This window comes from Lynx rufus, unplaced genomic scaffold (assembly GCF_022079265.1).
Source record: "Lynx rufus isolate CCGP_SWC_20201006 ecotype Redwood Valley unplaced genomic scaffold, mLynRuf1.p SCAF_9, whole genome shotgun sequence".
NCBI classification, from domain to species: Eukaryota; Metazoa; Chordata; class Mammalia; order Carnivora; family Felidae; genus Lynx; species Lynx rufus.
Window position 1 is genome coordinate 110,288,878 of NW_025814897.1, and position 7,338 is coordinate 110,296,215.

The 7,338-nt window shown below is 54.7% G+C and overlaps 1 protein-coding gene across 3 annotated transcripts in view; it reads right to left on the bottom strand.

The window, feature by feature from the left end:
- PC (pyruvate carboxylase) overlaps positions 1 to 6,681 on the bottom strand; it is a 102,368-nt gene extending 95,687 nt beyond the window's left edge. Inside the window, exons 1-2 of one of the 3 annotated variants that reach the window (XM_047071108.1) lie at positions 6,615 to 6,681; positions 2,099 to 2,135 (exon numbers count right to left, since the gene is read on the bottom strand). The gene's annotated coding sequence lies outside the window, so the exon portion shown is untranslated. Of the gene's footprint in view, positions 1 to 2,098; positions 2,136 to 4,981; positions 5,085 to 6,562 lie in introns of those variants that run through there. The other 2 variants (XM_047071109.1, XM_047071110.1) reach the window with 2 other exon arrangements.
- Positions 6,682 to 7,338: the final 657 nt, after the last annotated feature.

Below are 7,338 nucleotides of genomic sequence, written 5' to 3' on the forward strand. Positions count from 1 at the left end.
TACACGACCCACCCTTCTCTGACCTGCAGGCCGATCAGGATAAGGAGCTAAGTGACACAGCAATTTGGGGGTGCTAGGGTGGCTTCAGTTACACCTCTGGCATACTGCTTAAAAAAACAAAAACAAAAAAACTGCATCCCTCTCCCTCCAGGATCACCAAGGAGACAGCAAAGGAGGAGGGCAGTGAGGCAACCTTCCACGGCAGCCTTCGTTCCCATAACTAAGCAAAACTCCGGGGAATCAGCAGGGACTTACAGATGAAGTGCCAGACAAGCCTTAACAAATTAGATGACCTGGTACGAGGCAGCCCTTCTTGGCAATAATTTTCCCTTGCTACTGACAGATTTGGGGGAAGACATACAAGAAAAGAGGATACTCTTTATAAAGGAGGGGTAAGGTCAGAATCTTGGATTCTGCTGATCAGCCTTCTCTGGGCCCCAATTTCTCAGCTCCCTAAGACAGGTGGTTTGGGGCCCTCACCCAGCTCTCCCACTTCTCCTTACAGGGATGCAAGTAAGAGCAAGAACATGCAACTCTATCAACCAAGAGGAAGATGAGGGCAAGCAGAGAGAACAGGGCAGGGAAACCGGGTGGAGGGCAGAGTCTATCAAAAGTCCAGAGCCCTTTTCACTACATACCCATCGCCTTTACTCCCATGACTTTCATGTGATGAGAAGGTGTTGTTGTTGTTGTTGTTTTTAAGTACACTCCATGCCCAATGTGGGTTTGAACACATGATCAAGAGTCACATGCTCTACAGACTGAGCCAAACAGGCGCCCCCACTCCACCCACTTTTCAAATTTTTTTTTTTTCAACGTTTTTATTTATTTTTGGGACAGAGAGAGACAGAGCATGAACGGGGGAGGGGCAGAGAGAGAGGGAGACACAGAATCGGAAACAGGCTCCAGGCTCCGAGCCATCAGCCCAGAGCCTGACGCAGGGCTCGAACTCACGGACCGCGAGATCATGACCTGGCTGGAGTCGGACGCTTAACCGACTGCGCCACCCAGGCGCCCCTCCACCCACTTTTCAAAGCAAACACAATCCTAGAGTGGAAATGGCCACATCCAGTCCAAGACTTAGGACAAGAGAGGATTGTGGGAACATCTCAGAAAGCAGAACATTTCCCGGGTCATGAAGTGTTATCTGAGAAAAGTCCCTACACAATGGGTGGAAACCCAAGAAAAATCCCTACACAAAGGAATCTGCACTCTGAGCACAGAACATGAGCTCTGGGGAAGGCTGTCCCTCAGCCACAAAGTCCCCAGGGCCACTGACTATGAAATGAGGATAGCAACTGGCCTACCTATGGATATAGGGAAGAGCAGCGTCATCAGTGTCTGAAATACAGGGAGAAGGCAAGACAGGCGAGGATCGCGCCTGGCTGGGACGTTCATGTGGTCTAGCAGCGGGACATAGGACTGGATTATTAGGTGGATTGCGGCCTAGAGGGCCTTGGCTTTAGGCCGAGGAGATGCACCCAGATCAGTGCATCAAGGGAAACCTGTGTGGGAGAAACAGTCGGTTCCACAGGGCAGTGCTGCCTGAGCACTAGGTGGGAGAAGGTCCGCCTTCATTCACCCCTTCGCCCCTTCATCATTGCGACTCCCCAGGAATGGGTGTCGTTGCCTGGAAACACACGTCAAGCATTTTTACAGCCAGCTGACAGAGTCACCTTCTGTGCCCAGCTCCACGCTTCCCTGAGTCCCCCACTGCCCAGCTGCCTGTTGTACCATTGACTCAGGGGGTCTTCTCCGAGGCTGCGTGCCCTAGACGTGCTTCCTGCGGTCCTGAGAAGCCTCACCACCTTCCCCTTGACCAGCTTCCCAAGCGACACCCTTCCAGAAGTAAGGCCTCCTGCCAAGGCTGCCGGCTACCAACTGGGGCCAGCGGGCGGCCAGATGTCACTTTCCTGTGTTACTTGAGAGAGAGAGATCAAGAACAGACAAGGACTGCTTATATTTTCCAAAACTTAGAGCTTGGCCTTTTTTATTTATTGAACTTGACAAGCGACATGCTGGGACTACTAAAATCTACACCTGCTCCTGAAGAAGACCCGCGCACATCCCACCGGCCTGGCTTCAGGCACGGACTTACCCTCAGTGTTCTGTCAGCTCTCAGTGGCAGCTGCTATCTAAAGTAAAAGAAAAAAGAAGTGTTATCCTCCTTTCTCCAGGCACCCCCCAGAGACCCTAGGGGTGGCAAGAACATAGACTTGTAACCCAGAGAACTGCTGCTTCGCCTCCATCCCAGGCGGCCGGGGGTGGGGAGTGGAGGGGAACCAGACAGCACAGGGCTGACAGCACCCTGGCTCTCATCCAACTGTCTGGGCCCCACCTTGGCTGCTTGGCCGCTTGGCCACCCGTTCCCATAACCACTCAAAGCCTGTTTCCTCATCTGTGAAATGGGAATAATAACATCCAGCTCACAGGGTTTCCCAAGGAGGGAACACGCACCAAAGCACTGGCACCAAGCCTGTACAAAGGACGCTCTCAGACATCAGCCAACGTGCTGAGTAAGAAGCATTTAAGTAAAACCCTTTTCTGGCACCTGCAACACAAGAATAAGAAGTTCTAGCAACTTTTGTTGTATCTGACACGATTCCTCTTCCTGCCCCCCTCCACCCAGCCCCAGGCCCACTTTCTCCGCAGAGCTGTCTCGAATCCTTCAGGAGCTACCTACCTCCCCTTTGGATTCTCTGAGCCTGGTTCCTATCTCACTAAGCAACCTGACACTAATTAAGAACTGACCTGAGAGCTGATAGGTCTGCTATTTCCCTATTTCCTCAGACCTTTTCTTGCAGAGATAACACATCCACACACGAGAGCACACCCCCCTGTTTAGGCCCACGGAAGCCCACCGCTTTCAGAGTTTACAGACCACTTGTTTTTGGAAGGCCACACCTGGCAGTCAGCTGTAGCCACCGGTCAGTAAAGAGCAAAATGGAGACACAGGCCGCAAGCGATCAAATGGACTGAATCCATGTTCTAAGGAGCTCAGTTGCCCTGATAGATTATGTCAAGGCTAAAAATGAATGTTTGGGGCATTCAAATCAATAAAATATTTATCGAGCACATACCTTACATGAGGCAGCCTGCCAGAAGGCACAGGCTCTGTTCCCAAAAGGCCAAGAAGCAAGTTGTTGAGGGCTAGCTCACAGAGGATGAAAAGAGGAGAACACGCGAGGGGGAGCCAACTGGGGACTCTGAGCCTGGCAGCCTGGGGCAGACCTGCAAATGAGGACCCAACAGTACCTTTGCTGTCGGGTTGCTATGATGACCAAATGCCATAATACATGTGGGGGGCTAGTAGGTCCCCTGCCACCATACAGTAAGATCTCAATAAAGCTTGGCTTTTGTGATTAATAACAAGAAGTCATTTATCATCGTTATTATGAAAAGAGACAGCCCACATCCAACTGAATAGATTTAGGAGTATATTGGGAATAATGCAGGAAAGCCTGAGTCTTGAAGAATAATTTCATTTTGACAGGACAAGAGACAAAACCCTGCAGGAAACGTCACCAAGGAACAAGAGTGGAGGAAGGACACGAGGACACAAGTCCGGGATGACGGCAAGCAGTCTCGGATGAGGGCTGAGGCAGAAGACGGTACCTTTGGTGTCAAACGGAAGAAAAAGGCCAATAGATGGGATCACATCTTTGTATTCAGTAGGTGAGAGGAAATGGTTCTTTTCGTCATGTCCCAAAGTCCGCTGTCATGCCCTACTCCTTTGGCAGTTTGGCAACGTCCCCACAACTGAGACTACAGGCAGCGGGGGCAAAGGGACCAAGGGATGGTCAGCCGGGCCCAGGTGAGGTTTCAGAGTATGCAGGCAAAATGGCCCACTTCTGCAAAAGATGTCTCTGGTGAGAAACTAGCCGCCAAGCAGGCACTCTCTCTGCAGAAAAGGGGTAGGGGCCCCTTCGGAAGAGGGTCAGATGCTGTTAGGAGGCAGCCAAAGAGAAGGCCCACACTAATCCTCGAGGAAAATGTTTACTTGGGTGAGGCATCCAACTTACGCGGGAGAGTGCGAGCCACAGATCTGCGCGGTCTGGGGCCTGCCAGGCCTTCCTCCCAGATTCACTGCCCAACGACAATCATCCTTGCGGCTCCCAAACGTGACTCTTTCCTGGCTGCCCAACTTCCACCCTTCCTTCCTCACTGGTTTCCAATTTGAGCCATTTCCAGTAATTCACCTGAAACATGTGTCAACAGCACTGACAGGGTACAGGGCAGAAGGACACAGAGAACTGCAACTTGGAATGACCCTGGTCTGAGGTCCACCCTGCTAACGTCTCAGGACCGCTATAAGCAGTGTCGGGAGGGCTGGCCCCTAGCACAGCACCCGGGGTACTGGAGTGCCAGCAGTGAGACAAGGAAAAAACTAGGAGCAGGACAAAAAAAGGGGAGGGGGAGGGGAGTGGGGCAAGCAGCCTGTATTGCTACATCAAAGGCAGCAGGAGTGCAAGAGGCTATAGCCACCGGGGCAAACCTCCCTGAAGGGTGATCTTGGAGGTGAGAACTGGCACAGATAGGGTCCATCAAGCTGGAGCAGGCTTCGGGAGAGAGAACTAGAAATAAGGCACAGAGGGGACTTTGGGACAAATTGTGGAAATTCTGGCCAGCAACCTAATTCAATTCAACAAACAGATATTGAGCAACTATTTTGAACAAAGCCCCTTCCAACAGGGCAGGGCAGCCACTGAGAAACACAGGATGCTTGCCCACAAGATGCTCCCTGGAACACAGACACAACCTGTAGCTCGGGCCGGCTGCTGGGCCTGGGAGCCCTACCCAGCACCTTTGGAACCAATCTCCCTTCTGACTTTTCTGCACCTTAGCCAGTGCCCTCACCTTGTTACATCTCTTGGAGAGGCCTCTTCTGAGTGACCGACCAAATTTCTACTCAACTGGGAAGTGCTATTCCCCCCACATTCTTCAGCCTTTCTCTTGCAAGTTCTAATTGCTGAAAACTCACCTCTCCTCCATAACAAAACCTGGACGGCTCAAATCCAATCACTGCTTCTTCACTGCCGGCTCCAGTGGAATTGAAGGAGGCTCATGACTCACCTCCTCCTATAAAGCCTTCCCCAGTCCAGCCCCAGCCAGCCCATTTCTCCTCTCCCTGGCCTTAGTGTGCGGTTTGCCCTGATTTGTGGGCCTTTACTGAACTTCCTCTTGCACATCCCCCTAGGGGCCATATCTCACCCACACCAGGCTCTCTACAAACATCTGTTGCAATGCTGACCCGCTGCTTAGATGGTTTCTTTTTCTTTCCCCAGTTTGCAACAGTCCTACATCAAGGATTAACCTCATCCCCTAAATCTTCCTTCAGTGTTCATTCTAGGGCTCCCAGCATGGGAGCTGAGCAAAAGAATGCGATGGAGAGCTCCATGGAGAGCTCGAGAGAGTTAGGATGAAGAAAGGGCAGACAAAAGCTGTCCCTGAGAGTAACTAGAAATGCTGAGCACATCCATCCCACCCTAAGTGTCTGCATCCTAGGCAGGGGAAGGGTGGCAGGGCTGCAAAGCAAAGACTTCTTGGTAAAGACTCTAGCGGCTCTCATCGTGATCTGGCATTAAATACCGGCACTTCTTGGGGCCTCAGTTTTCTCGGCTGCAGAATGGGGACAATGAACCCTGGCCTGCTTACCACACACCATGAACAATCCGATTTTTAAGACTTTCAAAGCTGGGAACCTAGGGACTTGGCCTAACCCCCGCATTCGTGAGATGAGGAAAGAGTTCGCCAGAGGTGAAACAACTCTCTCAAAAGTACACAAAGCAAGTCCCACTGAAAAGAACCTGTATGGCAGGTCCTCAAAGCCAGGGCTCCGGATTCCAAGCCCGGGAGGGCACTTCCCGGACCTCCTGCTGCTCCTCACCGCCCCCGGCAGGCTGGCGTACTTTGTAAACTGCAGAAAGCAGTAGAATAACGGGCTGAGGCCAGCCCCACCTCCTCCTCGCTGAGCAGCCTCGGGCGAATTACCGCTTCACATCTGAAACTAAGTGGAACCCAGAATGCCCGACACGGTTATCAGGAGACTCCCTACAGGAGGCGGAGCGCGGGCACCTGGGACACGGAAAGCCCCCGCCTCGCAAGCCCCGGCTTTCTTCAGAACTGAACTTCCAGTATGCTGGGGAAAACTTGGCCTCCGGATCCTGCCGGACTGGGGCTCGAACCCTCAGGGACCTCGCGGGAGGCGTTTGGAACTGCGTGCGTCAGTTTCTACATCTGCAAAATGGGCCCGAGGACCAGAACGAGGGCCCCGGCGGCCGCCAGGGACGCGGGGCGGGGGAGGCCTGGCTGCTCCCGCGCCGACGAAGACTGGAGGGGAGGCGGGACGGGGTCCGGAGGAAGAGTCCCGGGAGCGAGCGCGCGGGCGGGGGCGGACCCACGCCAGCCGTGCCCGCTGGAGGGGGAGGGGAGGGGCGGCGCACGTCGCGTCGCGCAAAGCCCGCCGCCGTCTCCTCCAGCCGTCACTAGTGGAGCTCGCACCGCCTTGGCGCGCACGACCCTTACATAAGCGTCCCCCGCGGCGGCGCTGGCGCACGCCCACCTGGTCCGACCCGCCGCGAGCAGAGGAAGGTGCGCAAGCTGCCGGCACTCACCTCCTCGCCTCCGCCGCAAGTCGTCGCCACCGTCTCTACCGCCGCTGCCTCCACTGACAGGGAACAGCTGCGGTCTCCGCGCAACCGAACTTGCTGCAGTCCTGGCCCCGCCTTACAGACTTCTTATTGGCTCAGGCAGCCCAACCCCTCCTGTTATTGGACAAGACTTCCCGTCACTCACCGCTCCCGGCTCAGGACTCCTCCCTACCCTCCGCCTACCCGTCACGTTTAAGCCTTGGCGCCCCACGTCAGCCCCGCCCCTCGCGTCGCTGGCGGGCCCCTGGATTGGTGAGGAAGCTGGGAGAGCCCGCCCCTGGCGCACTGCCTCCTACTCCCTTGTCTTTAGAGCCCCACGTGAGCCCCACGGCCGGGGCCTCCGCCCGCAATAGGCGGAAGTAACGGGGCTCCGGCACGCTGTGATTGGCTGTCGGCGGGGGTGGGGACGTGCGATTCATTCACCCGAGTAGCACGTGTCTCCCAAAGCCGCAAGCATAACAGATCGCACCGGGACTCCGGGATCCAGGCTAGACACAGATACACGCGGGCGGGTGGGGAAGAGGGCGGAGGAAAAGTGTTTGCAAAGGGCAGGAAGAAGGAGATGGCAGTTGTGCCACACGAGTGTGAATGATTGTGTCCCTTAGCTGCGGGGGGTGGGGGGGAGGCGGGTGATGGGCAGGAGTCCGTCGCCGTCGCTGTGTGACCTTGGACAAGCAACCTCACCACT